Source organism: Musca autumnalis, unplaced genomic scaffold, assembly GCF_047663935.1.
Source record: "Musca autumnalis isolate F117 unplaced genomic scaffold, ASM4766393v1 scaffold_2, whole genome shotgun sequence".
NCBI lineage: Eukaryota > Metazoa > Arthropoda > Insecta > Diptera > Muscidae > Musca > Musca autumnalis.
Window position 1 is genome coordinate 23555122 of NW_027411755.1, and position 16808 is coordinate 23571929.

Consider the following 16808-nt stretch of genomic DNA (forward strand, 5'->3'; position numbering starts at 1 on the left):
ATGTGTGAGTGTGTTTGTGTGACGAGAGCTTTACCAGAGTCCTCAAATGGTATTTGTGCTGTGTGTGTTACTTACATTTGTATTGGTTTGCACTTATTTTGTTGTTGTTATTTGGTTTTTTGCTTATTTTCTTTTTTATGTTTTTCCCATAATGAGTGTTAGCAAAAACAAAATTACTGTTGTTGGTGTTTTTCTTGTGGCTTGAATCCAATAACAGCAACAACAAACAAATTCTATCTGATTTTGTTTTTACTTTGCCTTGAACATTTATCTGAACCAACACTCGACTGTTTTTGGGGGTGGTTGTAAGTTGAACGAATGAACGAACACTCAACGTATTTTGTTGTGTGGTGAATTCGCCACGAATATAGGTCGTTTACTACAGGTTTGTAGGGGAAATCGAAAAAAAGGGGAACTGATTTGTGGTCATGGTGAATTGTGGCGTATACGTATTATAAATTTTTACCCCTTATAGGATATGCAATACCATACAATGGGGGAAAGGCACAAAATATTCTTAAAAACAAAAAATGTTAAAGAATGATACAAATGTAGTCATTGTCGGTAAATCAACAATATCAGCACTTTTCTGCACAAAGATTTTAAAACCTAAAACCACTAAGGAAAGGATCAAAGTCGGGCCTTGCTGACTATATGAAACCCTACACCACCACGATATCAATATAATTTGGCGAAATTTTTTAGACCAAATTGCATCACATGGGTCGGATATATATAAAGGAGATATATACAAATCTAAACCGATATAATTCAATATAATTTGTCTAACTTTTTGTATACATTATTCGTACCACAGTACGTTTGAAATTTCAAAATCATACATACATAGCGTGTGAAGATACATGTATTTGGGAGCCATATCCAAATCTGAACCTATTTTCAATGGCTAAAAAATTATATTCCACAATTTTCAGCAGAATCGGACTATAAATGCAACTTGTACGTTGCGAACGGACGGACATGCATATATCGACTCAGGAAATGAGTCAATGTACGTCCACAGAAGGAACTATGGATCTACCCCGTAACCTTTTGAATGTTATATAAACACACACAAAGGCATAATAAATATTATATTATATAATATTATGTGGTGTGGGATATAAAAATTCACATTTGTTGAAAAAATTTTTAAAAAATCCACGTTGTTTGAAAGAAAATAATTTGCAAATACACGTTAAAAAAATCAACAATTGTTTATGAAAAAACAAATCTATAAAAATCCACAATTATTAATAAGTTCATTAAGAATTCACTTTTTTGAAAAAAAAACTTTAAAAATCAACGACTATTGAAAAAAACATCTATAAAAATCCACAATTATGGAAAATAACCTTTAAAAATCCAAGCTTTTGAAAAAAATTCTTTAAAAATTCACAATTAATAAAAAAAATGTAATATCAAACTTTAAAAAAAAATCTTTAAAAGAAAAAAATCTATTTTGTTTATTGTTGAAGTTCAATCTCATTTTCGATTGTTTGAGTGGAGTATTCCCCCATTGGCTCAACTTCATTTATTACCCTCTATTACAGAGAGTAATGTTTTTCAAAACGAACTGACAGTGTTGCAAAATTTTACTGATCGCTATCAATATCATGATTTCATCCCGGCGAAGGGAATTATCAGTTGGCTTCTCAGTTTTTTAAATGATGCCTTTTTAGCGAAAAACCGAACTCTTTAAGTGTCTAGTATTCTCATATGAATGAGAATCACACTCACTTTTCGGCTTTTCCAAAGAAACACCAAAATCAAAATATTTTGCAACATGTCAGCACGTATCAACTAAGAATTCTTCGAATTCTGTGAGTAGAAAAGAACACCAACACAGTTGCCTGTGAGGTTGTTTATTGGAATTTTTTTTTCCAATCCGCCCGTGCCTCGGCTGTTTTCTCATTCATATGAGAATACTAGACACTTAAAGAGTTCGGTTTTTCGCTAAAAAGGCATCATTTCAAAAACTGAGAAGCCAATTGATAATTCCCTTCGCCGGGATGAAATCATGATATTGGTAGCGATCAGTAAAATTTTGCAACACTGTCAGTTCGTTTTGAAAAACATTACTCTCTGTAATAGAGGGTAATAAATGAAGTTGAGCCAATGGGGGAATACTCCACTCAAACAATCGAAAAAGAAAAAAATCTATAAAAAAAAATTAAATTGAAATCCACGTCTATTGAAAAAAAAAAAAATTAAAATCCACGTCTATCAATTTTTTTTTTTTTGAAATCCACCTCTATTAATTTTTTTTTTTTTTTGAAATCCACGTCTATTAAATTTTTTTTTGAAATCCACGTCTATTAAATTTTTTTTTGAAATCCACGTCTACTAAAAGCAAAATTTTTTAAAAAATCCACGTTTATTAAAAAAATTCTTTAAAAAATCCACGTTTATTAAAAAAATTCTTTAAAAAATCCACGTTTATTAAAAAAATTCTTTAAAAAATCCACGTTTATTAAAAAAATTCTTTAAAAAATCCACGTTTATTAAAAAAATTCTTTAAAAAATCCACGTTTATTAAAAAAATTCTTTAAAAAATCCACGTTTATTAAAAAAATTCTTTAAAAATCCACGTTTATTAAAAATATTTTTTTAAAAATTCAAGTTTATTAAAATTCTTTAAAAAATCCACATTTATTAAAAGCGATATTATTTAATAAACCCACTTTATTACAATTTTTTTAAAAAATCCACATTTATTAAAAGCGACGTTATTTATTTAACCCACGTTTATTAAAAAAATCTTTAAAAAAATCCACGTTTATTAAAAAAATCTTTAAAAAATCCACGTTTATTAAAAAAAATCTTTAAAAATCCACGTTTATTAAAAAAAATCTTTAAAAAATCCACGTTTATTAAAAAAAATCTTTAAAAAATCCACGTTTATTAAAAATATTTTTTTAAAAATTCAAGTTTATTAAAATTCTTTAAAAAATCCACATTTATTAAAAAAATTCTTTAAAAAATCCACGTTTAATAAAAAAATTCTTTAAAATATCCACGTGTATTAAACAAAATCTTTAAAAAATCCAAGTTCATTAAAAAAATCTTTAAAAAATCCAAGTTTATTAAAAAAAATTCGTTAAAAAAATCCACGTTTATTAAAAAAATCTTTAAGAAATCCACGTTTGTTAAAAAAAATCTTTAAGAAATCCACGTTTATTAAAAAAAATTCTTTAAAAAATTCACTTTTACTAAAAAAATCTTTAAAAAATCCACGTTTGTTAAAAAAATCTTTAAGAAATCCACGTTTATTAAAAAAAAATTCTTTAAAAATTCACTTTTACTAAAAAAATCTTTAAAAAATCCACCTTTATTAAAAAAATTCTTTAAAAATCCACGTTTATTAAAAAAATTCTTTAAAAGATCCACGTTTATTAAAAAAATCTTTAAAAAATCCACGTTTATTAAAAAAAATTCTTTAAAAAATCCACGTTTATTAAAAAAAAAATCTTTAAAAAATTCACGTTTATTAAACAAAAAATCTTTAAAAAATCTACGTTTATTAAAAAATCTACCTTTATTAAAAAAAATCTTTATTAAAAAAATTCTTTAAAAAATCCACGTATATTAAAAAAAATCTTTAAAAAATCCACGTTTATTAAAAAATATTCTTTAAAAAAATCCATGTTTGTTAAAAAAAAAAAATCTTTAAAAAATCCACGTTTATTAAAAAATATTCTTTAAAAAAATCCATGTTTGTTAAAAAAAAATCTTTAAAAAATCCACGTTTATTAAAAAAACATGCTTTAAAAAATCCATGTTTGTTCAAAAAAAATCCACGTTTATTAAAAAAATTCTTTAAAAAATCCACGATTATTAAAAAAACATTCTTTAAAAAATCCAAGTTCATTAAAAAATCCACTTTTACTAAAAAAAACTTTAAAAAATCCACGATTATTAAAAAAAATCTTTAAAATATCCACGTTTATTAAAAAAAATTTAAAATATCCACGTTTATTAAAAAAAATCTTTAAAAAATCCACGTTTATTAAAACAAGTAAGAAAAGCGTTAAGTTCGGTCGGGCCGAACTTTTTATTCCCTCCAGCACAAATTTCAAAATACCGAAAATCGGAAGTTACCGTTCTATGGGGGCTATATAATGGCGCTGACCTATACCTACAAATTTCTGGGGGGGGGGGGGGGGCGTTTTATACCCCCAACGAAGACTAAATACCAAATTTCAGCCATCTCGGTGTGATAATGAGGCCAAAACCTTCAAAATGCCGAAAATCGGGAGATATCGTCCTATGGGGGCTATATCAAAACGTGGACCTATATAAACATTTTATGGTAGAAATGTTTCTTAGCCTCTGGAAACACAAAATACAAAGTTGCAACCGATTCTGTTGTCAAATGGGACTAATACATTCAAAATATATTAAAACAAGTAAGAAAAGTCTATAGTCGGACGGAGCCGACCATGGGATACCCTATACCACTATCCACGGAACTTCTTTTTAATGATTGTGAAAATTTTATTATCAAATATCAGAGATGTAATGTATAATACTTATGACCAAAACCAAAAAGTTATCTAGCATAACAAAGACATTTTTGTAGCAGGAAAGGAAAATTTAGTTCACACAAACTAAAATGTAATGAAACCCACTTATGTAGTACTACTACTTCCGTTGTTTAACCGCTACGTTATTGAAATTTTTACCAATTTCACACAAAAGTTTCAGTCCATTTAACCCGCTAAGTATTATCTGATCTTCACGTTGGTTTGTACGCTTCTCCTTCGTCATAAACTCAAACTTTGTTTAAAAGTTTGCGGGTTATTATTTTGACCTACAGAGCCGCTACAAAATTGGTTAAAATTTTGTTTTTGGTCCATTGGTCACCAAAAACTAATCATTTCTATTGTGGCCCGAACCCAACCTCTTTAAAAAAAATTCGTTACAATCGGTCCATAATTGCGGCCTTAAGCTTGTTTACAATTTTTAATGGACGGACACACATCGCTAAATCGCTTTATCTCGTCGAGATATGAATTTCGGCATACCAAATAAAGGGTTTAGGACGAATATTTCGTGGTGTTACATAAACTTTTTGAGAGACAATAAGTAGCATGGGATAAAAAGGTGGTTCTCTACACAGAACCCATTATATATTAGGCAGTAGGCCCGTTATCTAGCAAACAGTTTATTGCAATTTACATCATCTTTGCGAAATATATAGGTCCACAAGGAATTAAAATATCGACCTAAAATAAAATTTTTATATTTTTCATACAAAAGTAATGGTCCATTTCACCCGCTAAAAAATATCAGATCATCATTCAAAATTGTAGGCATCTTTTTCGACCTATACTCTTACCCGGTGCAAAATTTCGTGACTATTGATGTATAATTGCGACTTCTAGCGAGTTTATTATTACACTACAAACAAATAACGGAATATATTAGGCTGTAACTCTGTTATCTGATCATGCACACCAACTTAATTGGCATTAATGGAAAGGTCAAGCGTTCCACTTTCAAGTATATCTCACTTGTCCGGAATGTCACTTCCAGGAATTAAGATATAAGCTGTATATTAAAAATTTTCACAATTTTCACACAAACGTTTTGGTCCATTTAACCCTCTAAATATTATCCGATCGCCATCTCAAGTTGCAAGCTTCTCCTTTGTGATATACTCTTACCTTATTTAAAATTACGCGTTTATCGGACTATTATTGACGTTTATCGGACCTACAGAGCCGATAGAAAATTGGATAAATATTATGTTTTTGGTCCATTTCACCCGCTAAATATTTCACGATCATCACCATTAAGAATAGGGATCTATTCTGATCTGAACCCGACCTCCATACAAAATTTCGTGACGATCGGTCCATAATTGCGGCCTGGAGCGTGTTTACAATTTATAATGGACAGACGGACGGACGGACGGACTGACGGACGGACACACATCTCAAAATCGCTTTATCTCGTCGAGATATGAAGATTGGTATACCACATTGGGGGTCTCCGACGAATATTTCGCGGTGTTACATGAATTTTTACCAAAACAAACTTATAATACCCTTTTCCACATTGTGGTATAGGGTATAATGACGCGTACTTTATATGGGGCGATATATGGGGGCTATACCAAAACGTGGACCTATATAAACCAACTTTGGTAGAAATCTTTTTTGGCCAAATTACAACTAATTCGGTGGTAAAATGCGACAAATATCTTAAAAATTCCTTAAAACGACGACGCGTCACGCGTCATTTTGTATGGGGGCTATACGAAAGCGTGAACCTACATAGCCCGCTTTCAATACCAAAAGTCCTACGTAAAAATAATAGATTGCCCCAAAATTTCATCCACCTACGTCAATCCGTTCGGACGCTAGAGTGATTTCCACAGACGGACAGACGGACGGACATGGCTATATCGATGTAGAATTGCACGCTGATCAAGAATATATATAGTTTGTGGGGTCTACAATGATTATTTCGAGTAGTTACAAACGTAGTGACAAACTTAATATACCCCCACCCTATGGTGGAGGATATAAAAATCCTTAAAAAATCAATGTTTATTTAAAAACTTCTTCTTTTAAAATTCCACGATTTTGGGAAAAAAAAATCTTTTAAAAAATAACGTTTGTTTTAAAAAATCTTAAAAAAATTCACGTTTATTAATTGAAAAAAAAAAATAATAATAAAATCACCCTTTATTAAGAAAAAATCTTTAAAAAATCCAGAAAGAAAAAGTATTCTTAAAAAAATCCAATTAACAGTTTACTTTAGTTTATGAAAGTACTAAACTCTTCCGCCACTTCTAGGCTTATTCGTATCTTTAATATGAATGTTTAATATCTATTAAACCTCGATGGAAATCTGAAATGGGGAGGGGTTATAATAAATCATCGACTAATATTGATTCTTGTTGTTGGAACTTTTTGGAAATCCGAAATACCATGTAAACACTTCAGCCGGAAAATGTAGCAAAACACTTCTAAAACAAAATACAGAGTCACTCTAGTGAGAAACCTTTCACAATTGGTAGGGGTATATATCACATAGGGGCCATCATTATTCGCTGTGCCAACCAAAACAGCGCCCAATTAAAAATTTTCTGTATTAAATTTTTGTATACATATTACGGACAGTAAATCTGACAACGAACTCAGCAAACGTTTGGTAGCAACAACGGATTTTTTTCATAAGACATTTAGGTCCACTTCACTTGGTATTGTTTTTATGCTTTATTTGTATTAGGCGTATTTACCAACCCACCGCCTACATCCACCATTGCACCTCATATTCGAACTCAACGTTTTTTATTTGCTTTTTTAGTTAGTTTTGGGCTATTTTCTGCTAATACTGATGTTGACTACAGCCATCCACGTCGGATCAGATTAGATCTCGGTTGGTTATTTGGGTCCCACAATTTCCACCAATACCAATATTACCAATATTTTTTACTTTTCTGGGAACGCTTACGTTTTACAACACCCTGACATTTGGGTGGCACAGGAAATCCTTTCGTCTATTATCATTAACACATATTACCCAACTTAAGAAAAAGTTGAATTTTACAAGATTGACTTTACAATTTAGAACCTAATCCACTAGGAATTTCAAGTTTACGACAATTTGAAGTTATTTATTAAAACTCTAATTAAGTCTTCTTCATTGTCCTTAAATCCCTGGGAAACAAAAAAATAAATAAATAAATATCCTGTTCTTCTGCAATATATCATTTATATTTTATGGTTGTCTGTTTTTTGTCACTACAGGTGATCTGAAAGAAAAAAAAAAAACTTTACAAAAACACACAAACACACACACACAGGATTTCGTACTTCACAGCAACTATTGCATGTCCTGTCAAAATAACATATTTTCTAATAACTAAAAATTATTATTATTTTGTTTTATGTTTTCTTTTTTGTTGTTGTCTTGTCTTGTGCCATGAAACGATGAACAATGAAATTTCTATTCATCGTCGATGAAGAAGAACCAACTTTTATAGGCCATTGACTTTCACCTGTGTTTTTTATTGGAAACGATGAAATTTAATGTGGAGAGTGGGGGTAGAAAAAGTAATTATCAGGTGTCAAATTTCCAAACAATCAAAACGAAAGTCTGTTTTGCAAAAAGAAAAGGGATAACTTCTGCCCGCTCATGAATAGGTTGGTTGGTAGGTGTGAATTTTATGTTTAACAGACACAAGTGGTGTAAAATTAACCCTTTTTTGTTATTGTTATTTTTAGTTCAAGCTACCATGCCATGCACGCAGGGTGTCTTCATTACAATTTGAGTTACTTTATTTCGGAAGATCCTCCTCAGTGGGAATTTTAAACAGCATAAAATTCACTTGCAGTGAACACGAAGGACTTTTGAAAGGTAAAAAAAGGCAACATTGTTTTAAAAGAAGGGACCCTACCGCAGCTACGGAGGTATATATTAAAAAAAAACAATAGACCAATGAACGTAGATTTTTTAAAGAATATTTTTTCATCCATCGTCACAGCAATAAACGTGGATTCTTTAAAGAATATTTTTTCAAGCAACATCACGCCAATAAACGTGGATTCTTTAAAGAATCTTTTTTCAAGCAACATCACGCCAATAAACGTGGATTCTTTAAAGAATATTTTTTCATCCACCATCACCGCAATAATTCTGGATTCTTTAAAGAATCTTTTTTTCACCCAACCACCACAGCAATAAACGTAGATTCTTTAAAGAATATTTTTTCATCCACCATCACCGCAATAATTCTGGATTTTTTAAAGAATATTTTTCCATCCACCATCAGACCAATAATTTGCAGTTTCCAAAGGTAGTGGTCTACCTAAGTCCCCTAATTACTTTCCATTCTCACAGGTGTTAAACAGCCTTGCACTTGTCCAAAACAGGCCGACACACACGCAGACACTCAAAGTTTCCCTTCATTTGTTTTTATTGTTATTACTAAAGTTGTTGTTTGCCAGACAAGTGAAGAGCGGAAATTACAACAATGTTGAAACCGAAAACCAATCTAACGAAATAAACAATGATTTGTTGCAAAAATACATTGGCACGCAACGAAATCAGCCCACGAACCAAGCAACCGCCAAAACATCGTCTCATTTTAAACAAGCCTTTACAAAATTGTATTTGATGTGTTAAGAGGTGAGTGCAGCCAGCAGTGTGTGTGTGTGAAGTGTGCAAAGTGCACGGATATCCTTTTCAGCAAATTTGAACCACGAGTTAGTTGTTGTAACTTGTTTTTCTTCTTGTTAACCCAACAAACAAATAGGAGATCACCGTTGGGGCTTTCTATAGAAGAGAAGATCATCGTAGGTGGCTTCTATAAAAGATAAGACCACCGTAGGTGGCTTCTATAGAAGATAAGCCCACCGTAGGTGGCTTCTATAGAAGAGAAGACCACCATGGGTGGCTTCTATAGAATATAGGACCATTCTCCTACAGAAGAGAAGACCAATGTAGGTGGCTTCTATAGAAGAGAAGACCGTTCTCCTACAGAAGAGAAGACCAATGTAGGTGGCTTCTATAGAAGAGAAGACCGTTCTCCTACAGAAGAGAAGACCACCGTAGGTGGCTTCTATAGAATAGAAGATCTCCGTGGGAGGCTTCTATAGAATAGAAGATCTCCGTGGGAGGCTTCTATAGAATAGAAGACCACCGTAGGTGGCTTCTAGAGAATAGAAGATCTCCGTGGGAGGCTTCTATAGAATAGAAGACCACCGTAGGACGCTTCTACAGAATAGAAGACCACCATAGGTGGCTTTTATAGAATAGAAGACCACTGTAGGTGGCTTCTATAGAATAGAAGACCACAGTGGGTGGCTTCTATAGAATAGAAGACCATTCTCCTACAGAATAGAAGACCACCGTAGGTGACTTCTATAGAATAGAAGACCAACGTATGTGGCTTCTATAGAATGGAAGACCACCGTAGGTGGCTTCTATAGAATAGAAGACCACCGTGGGTGGCTTCTATAGAATAGAAGACCACCGTGGGTGGCTTCTATAGAATAGAAGACCACCGCGGGTGGCTTCTATAGAATAGAAGACCACCGTGGGTGGCTTCTATAGAATAGAAGACCACCGTGGGTGGCTTCTATAGAATAGAAGACCACCGTGGGTGGCTTCTATAGAATAGAAGACCACCGTGGGTGGCTTCTATAGAATAGAAGACCACCGTGGGTGGCTTCTATAGAATAGAAGACCACCGTGGGTGGCTTCTATAGAATAGAAGACCATTCTCCTACAGAATAGAAGACCACCGTAGGTGACTTCTATAGAATAGAAGACCACCGTAGGTGGCTTCTATAGAATAGAAGACCACCGTAGAAGGCTTCTATAGACAAGAAGACCATCGTAGGTGGCTTCTATAGAAAAGAAGACCACCGTTGGTGGTTTCTATAGAATAGAGGACCACCGTAGGTGGCTTCTATAGAAGAGAAGATGATCGTAGGTGGCTTTAACAGAAGAGAAGACCACAGTAAGTAGCTTCTATAGAAGATAAGACCACCGTAAGTAGCTTCTATAGAAGATAAGACCACCGTAGGTGGCTTTTATAGAGTAGAAGACCACCGTAGGTGGCTTCAATAGAATAAAAGACCACCGTAGGTGCCTTCTATAGACTAGAACACCACCGTAGGTAGCTTCTATAGAATAGAGAACCGCCGTAGTTGGCTTCTATAGAATATAAGACCATCGTAGGTGGCTTCTATAGAATAGAAGACCACCGTAGGTGGCTTCTATAGAATAGGAGACCACCGTAGTTGGCTTCTATAGAATAGAAGACCACCGTAGGTGGCTTCTATAGAATAGAAGACTACCGTAGTTGGCTTCTATGGAATAGAAGACCACCGTAGGTGGCTTCTATAGAATAGAGAACCACCGTAGTTGGCTTCTATAGAAGATAAGACCAACGTAGGTGGCTTCTATAGAATAGAAGACCACCGTAGGTGGCTTCTATAGAATAGGAGACCACCGTAGTTGGCTTCTATAGAATAGGAGACCACCGTAGATGGCTTCAATAGAATAGAAGACCACCGTAGGTGGCTTCTATAGAATAGAGAACCACCGTAGTTGGCTTCTATAGAATAGAGGACCACCGTAGGTGGCTTCTATAGAAGAGAAGATGATCGTAGGTGGCTTTAACAGAAGAGAAGACCACAGTAAGTAGCTTCTATAGAAGATAAGACTACCGCAGGTGGCTTTTATAGAATAGAAGACCACCGTAGGTGGCTTCAATAGAATAAAAGACCACCGTAGGTGGCTTCTATAGACTAGAACACCACCGTAGGTAGCTTCTTTAGAATAGAGAACCACCGTAGTTGGCTTCTATAGAATAGAGAACCACCGTAGTTGGCTTCTATAGAATAGAAGACCACCGTAGGTGACTTCTATAGAATAGGAGACCACCGTAGTTGGCTTCTATAGAATAGAAGACCACCGTAGGCGGCTTCTATAGAATAGAAGACTGCCGTAGTTGGCTTCTATAGAAGAGAAGATGATCGTAGGTAGCTTTAACAGAAGAGAAGACCACAGTAAGTGGCTTCTATAGAATAGAAGACCACCGTAGGTGGCTTCTATAGAATAGGAGACCACCGTAGTTGGCTTCTATAGAATAGAAGACCACCGTAGTTGGCTTCTATAGAATAGGAGACCACCGTAGTTGGCTTCTATAGAATAGAAGACCACCGTAGGTGGCTTCTATAGAATAGAGAACCACCGTAGTTGGCTTCTATAGAATAGAGGACCACCGTAGGTGGCTTCTATATAATAGAGAACCACCGTAGTTGGCTTCTATAGAAGATAAGACCATCGTAGGTGGCTTCTATAGAATAGAAGACCACCGTAGGTGGCTTCTATAGAATAGGAGACCACCGTAGTTGGCTTCTATAGAATAGGAGACCACCGTAGATGGCTTCAATAGAATAGAAGACCACCGTAGTGCAGCCAGCAGTGTGTGTGTGTGAAGTGTGCAAAGTGCACGGATATCCTTTTCAGCAAATTTGAACCACGAGTTAGTTGTTGTAACTTGTTTTTCTTCTTGTTAACCCAACAAACAAATAGGAGATCACCGTTGGGGCTTTCTATAGAAGAGAAGATCATCGTAGGTGGCTTCTATAAAAGATAAGACCACCGTAGGTGGCTTCTATAGAAGATAAGCCCACCGTAGGTGGCTTCTATAGAAGAGAAGACCACCATGGGTGGCTTCTATAGAATATAGGACCATTCTCCTACAGAAGAGAAGACCAATGTAGGTGGCTTCTATAGAAGAGAAGACCGTTCTCCTACAGAAGAGAAGACCACCGTAGGTGGCTTCTATAGAATAGAAGATCTCCGTGGGAGGCTTCTATAGAATAGAAGATCTCCGTGGGAGGCTTCTATAAAATAGAAGACCACCGTAGGTGGCTTCTAGAGAATAGAAGATCTCCGTGGGAGGCTTCTATAGAATAGAAGACCACCGTAGGAGGCTTCTACAGAATAGAAGACCACCATAGGTGGCTTTTATAGAATAGAAGACCACTGTAGGTGGCTTCTATAGAATAGGAGACCACCGTAGTTGGCTTCTATAGAATAGAAGACCACCGTAGTTGGCTTCTATAGAATAGGAGACCACCGTAGTTGGCTTCTATAGAATAGAAGACCACCGTAGGTGGCTTCTATAGAATAGAGAACCACCGTAGTTGGCTTCTATAGAATAGAGGACCACCGTAGGTGGCTTCTATAGAAGAGAAGATGATCGTAGGTGGCTTTAACAGAAGAGAAGACCACCGTAGGTGGCTTTTATAGAATAGAAGACCACCGTAGGTGGCTTCAATAGAATAAAAGACCACCGTAGGTGGCTTCTATAGACTAGAACACCACCGTAGGTAGCTTCTATAGAATAGAGAACCACCGTAGTTGGCTTCTATAGAATATAAGACCATCGTAGGTGGCTTCTATAGAATAGAAGACCACCGTAGGTGGCTTCTATAGAATAGGAGACCACCGAAGGTGGCTTCTATAGAATAGAGAACCACCGTAGTTGGCTTCTATAGAAGATAAGACCATCGTAGGTGGCTTCTATAGAATAGAAGACCACCGTAAGTGGCTTCTATAGAATAGAGAACCACCGTAGTTGGCTTCTATAGAAGATAAGACCATCGTAGGTGGCTTCTATAGAGTAGAAGACCACCGTAGTTGGCTTCTATAGAATAGAGAACCACCGTAGTTGGCTTCTATATAATAGAAGACCACCGTAGTTGGCTTCTATAGAATAGAAGACTAACGTAGGTGGCTTCTATAGAATAGAGAACCACCGTAGTTGGCTTCTATAGAATATAAGACCATCGTAGGTGGCTTCTATAGAATATAAGACCATCGTAGGTGGCTTCTATAGAATAGAAGACCACCGTAGGTGGCTTCTATAGAATAGAGAACCACCGTAGTTGGCTTCTATAGAATATAAGACCATCGTAGGTGGCTTCAATAGAATAGAAGACCATCGTAGTTGGCTTCTATAGAATAGAAGACCACAGTAGGTGGCTTCTATAGAATAGAAGACCACCGTTAGATGGCTTCTATAGAATAGAGAACCACCGTAGTTGGCTTCTATAGAATATAAGACCATCGTAGGTGGCTTCTATAGAATAGAAGACTACCGTAGTTGGCTTTTATAGAAGATAAGACCATCGTAGGTGGCTTCTATAGAGTAGAAGACCACCGTAGTTGGCTTCTATAGAATAGAGAACCACCGTAGTTGGCTTCTATATAATAGAAGACCACCGTAGTTGGCTTCTATAGAATAGAAGACTACCGTAGGTGGCTTCTATAGAATAGAGAACCACCGTAGTTGGCTTCTATAGAATATAAGACCATCGTAGTTGGCTTCTATAGAATATAAGACCATCGTAGGTGGCTTCAATAGAATAGAAGACCATCGTAGTTGGCTTCTATAGAATAGAAGACCACAGTAGGTGGCTTCTATAGAATAGAAGACCACCGTAGGTGGCTTCTGTAGAATAGGAGACCACCGTAGTTGGCTTCTATAGAATAGGAGACCACCGTAGATGGCTTCAATAGAATAGAAGACCACCGTAGGTGGCTTCTATAGAATAGAGAACCACCGTAGTTGGCTTCTATAGAATAGAGGACCACCGTAGGTGGCTTCTATAGAAGAGAAGATGATCGTAGGTGGCTTTAACAGAAGAGAAGACCACAGTAAGTAGCTTCTATAGAAGATAAGACTACCGCAGGTGGCTTTTATAGAATAGAAGACCACCGTAGGTGGCTTCAATAGAATAAAAGACCACCGTAGGTGGCTTCTATAGACTAGAACACCACCGTAGGTAGCTTCTATAGAATAGAGAACCACCGTAGTTGGCTTCTATAGAATAGAGAACCACCGTAGTTGGCTTCTATAGAATAGAAGACCACCGTAGGTGGCTTCTATAGAATAGGAGACCACCGTAGTTGGCTTCTATAGAATAGAAGACCACCGTAGGCGGCTTCTATAGAATAGAAGACTACCGTAGTTGGCTTCTATAGAAGAGAAGATGATCGTAGGTAGCTTTAACAGAAGAGAAGACCACAGTAAGTGGCTTCTATAGAATAGAAGACCACCGTAGATGGCTTCTATAGAATAGAAGACCACCGTAGGTGGCTTCTATAGAATAGGAGACCACCGTAGTTGGCTTCTATAGAATAGAAGACCACCGTAGTTGGCTTCTATAGAATAGGAGACCACCGTAGTTGGCTTCTATAGAATAGAAGACCACCGTAGGTGGCTTCTATAGAATAGAGAACCACCGTAGTTGGCTTCTATAGAATAGAGGACCACCGTAGGTGGCTTCTATAGAAGAGAAGATGATCGTAGGTGGCTTTAACAGAAGAGAAGACCACCGTAGGTGGCTTTTATAGAATAGAAGACCACCGTAGGTGGCTTCAATAGAATAAAAGACCACCGTAGGTGGCTTCTATAGACTAGAACACCACCGTAGGTAGCTTCTATAGAATAGAGAACCACCGTAGTTGGCTTCTATAGAATATAAGACCATCGTAGGTGGCTTCTATAGAATAGAAGACCACCGTAGGTGGCTTCTATAGAATAGGAGACCACCGTAGTTGGCTTCTATAGAATAGAAGACCACCGTAGGTGGCTTCTATAGAATAGGAGACTACCGTAGTTGGCTTCTATGGAATAGAAGACCACCGAAGGTGGCTTCTATAGAATAGAGAACCACCGTAGTTGGCTTCTATAGAAGATAAGACCATCGTAGGTGGCTTCTATAGAATAGAAGACCACCGTAAGTGGCTTCTATAGAATAGAGAACCACCGTAGTTGGCTTCTATAGAAGATAAGACCATCGTAGGTGGCTTCTATAGAGTAGAAGACCACCGTAGTTGGCTTCTATAGAATAGAGAACCACCGTAGTTGGCTTCTATATAATAGAAGACCACCGTAGTTGGCTTCTATAGAATAGAAGACTACCGTAGGTGGCTTCTATAGAATAGAGAACCACCGTAGTTGGCTTCTATAGAATATAAGACCATCGTAGGTGGCTTCTATAGAATATAAGACCATCGTAGGTGGCTTCTATAGAATAGAAGACCACCGTAGGTGGCTTCTATAGAATAGAGAACCACCGTAGTTGGCTTCTATAGAATATAAGACCATCGTAGGTGGCTTCAATAGAATAGAAGACCATCGTAGTTGGCTTCTATAGAATAGAAGACCACAGTAGGTGGCTTCTATAGAATAGAAGACCACCGTTAGATGGCTTCTATAGAATAGAGAACCACCGTAGTTGGCTTCTATAGAATATAAGACCATCGTAGGTGGCTTCTATAGAATAGAGAACCACCGTAGTTGGCTTCTATAGAAGATAAGACCATCGTAGGTGGCTTCTATAGAGTAGAAGACCACCGTAGTTGGCTTCTATAGAATAGAGAACCACCGTAGTTGGCTTCTATATAATAGAAGACCACCGTAGTTGGCTTCTATAGAATAGAAGACTACCGTAGGTGGCTTCTATAGAATAGAGAACCACCGTAGTTGGCTTCTATAGAATATAAGACCATCGTAGGTGGCTTCTATAGAATATAAGACCATCGTAGGTGGCTTCTATAGAATAGAAGACCACCGTAGGTGGCTTCTATAGAATAGAGAACCACCGTAGTTGGCTTCTATAGAATATAAGACCATCGTAGGTGGCTTCAATAGAATAGAAGACCACCGTAGTTGGCTTCTATAGAATAGGAGACCACCGTAGTTGGCTTCTATAGAATAGAAGACCACCGTAGGTGGCTTCTATAGAATAGAGAACCACCGTAGTTGGCTTCTATAGAATAGAGGACCACCGTAGGTGGCTTCTATAGAAGAGAAGATGATCGTAGGTGGCTTTAACAGAAGAGAAGACCACCGTAGGTGGCTTTTATAGAATAGAAGACCACCGTAGGTGGCTTCAATAGAATAAAAGACCACCGTAGGTGGCTTCTATAGACTAGAACACCACCGTAGGTAGCTTCTATAGAATAGAGAACCACCGTAGTTGGCTTCTATAGAATATAAGACCATCGTAGGTGGCTTCTATAGAATAGAAGACCACCGTAGGTGGCTTCTATAGAATAGGAGACCACCGAAGGTGGCTTCTATAGAATAGAGAACCACCGTAGTTGGCTTCTATAGAAGATAAGACCATCGTAGGTGGCTTCTATAGAGTAGAAGACCACCGTAGTTGGCTTCTATAGAATAGAGAACCACCGTAGTTGGCTTCTATATAATAGAAGACCACCGTAGTTGGCTTCTATAGAATAGAAGACTAACGTAGGTG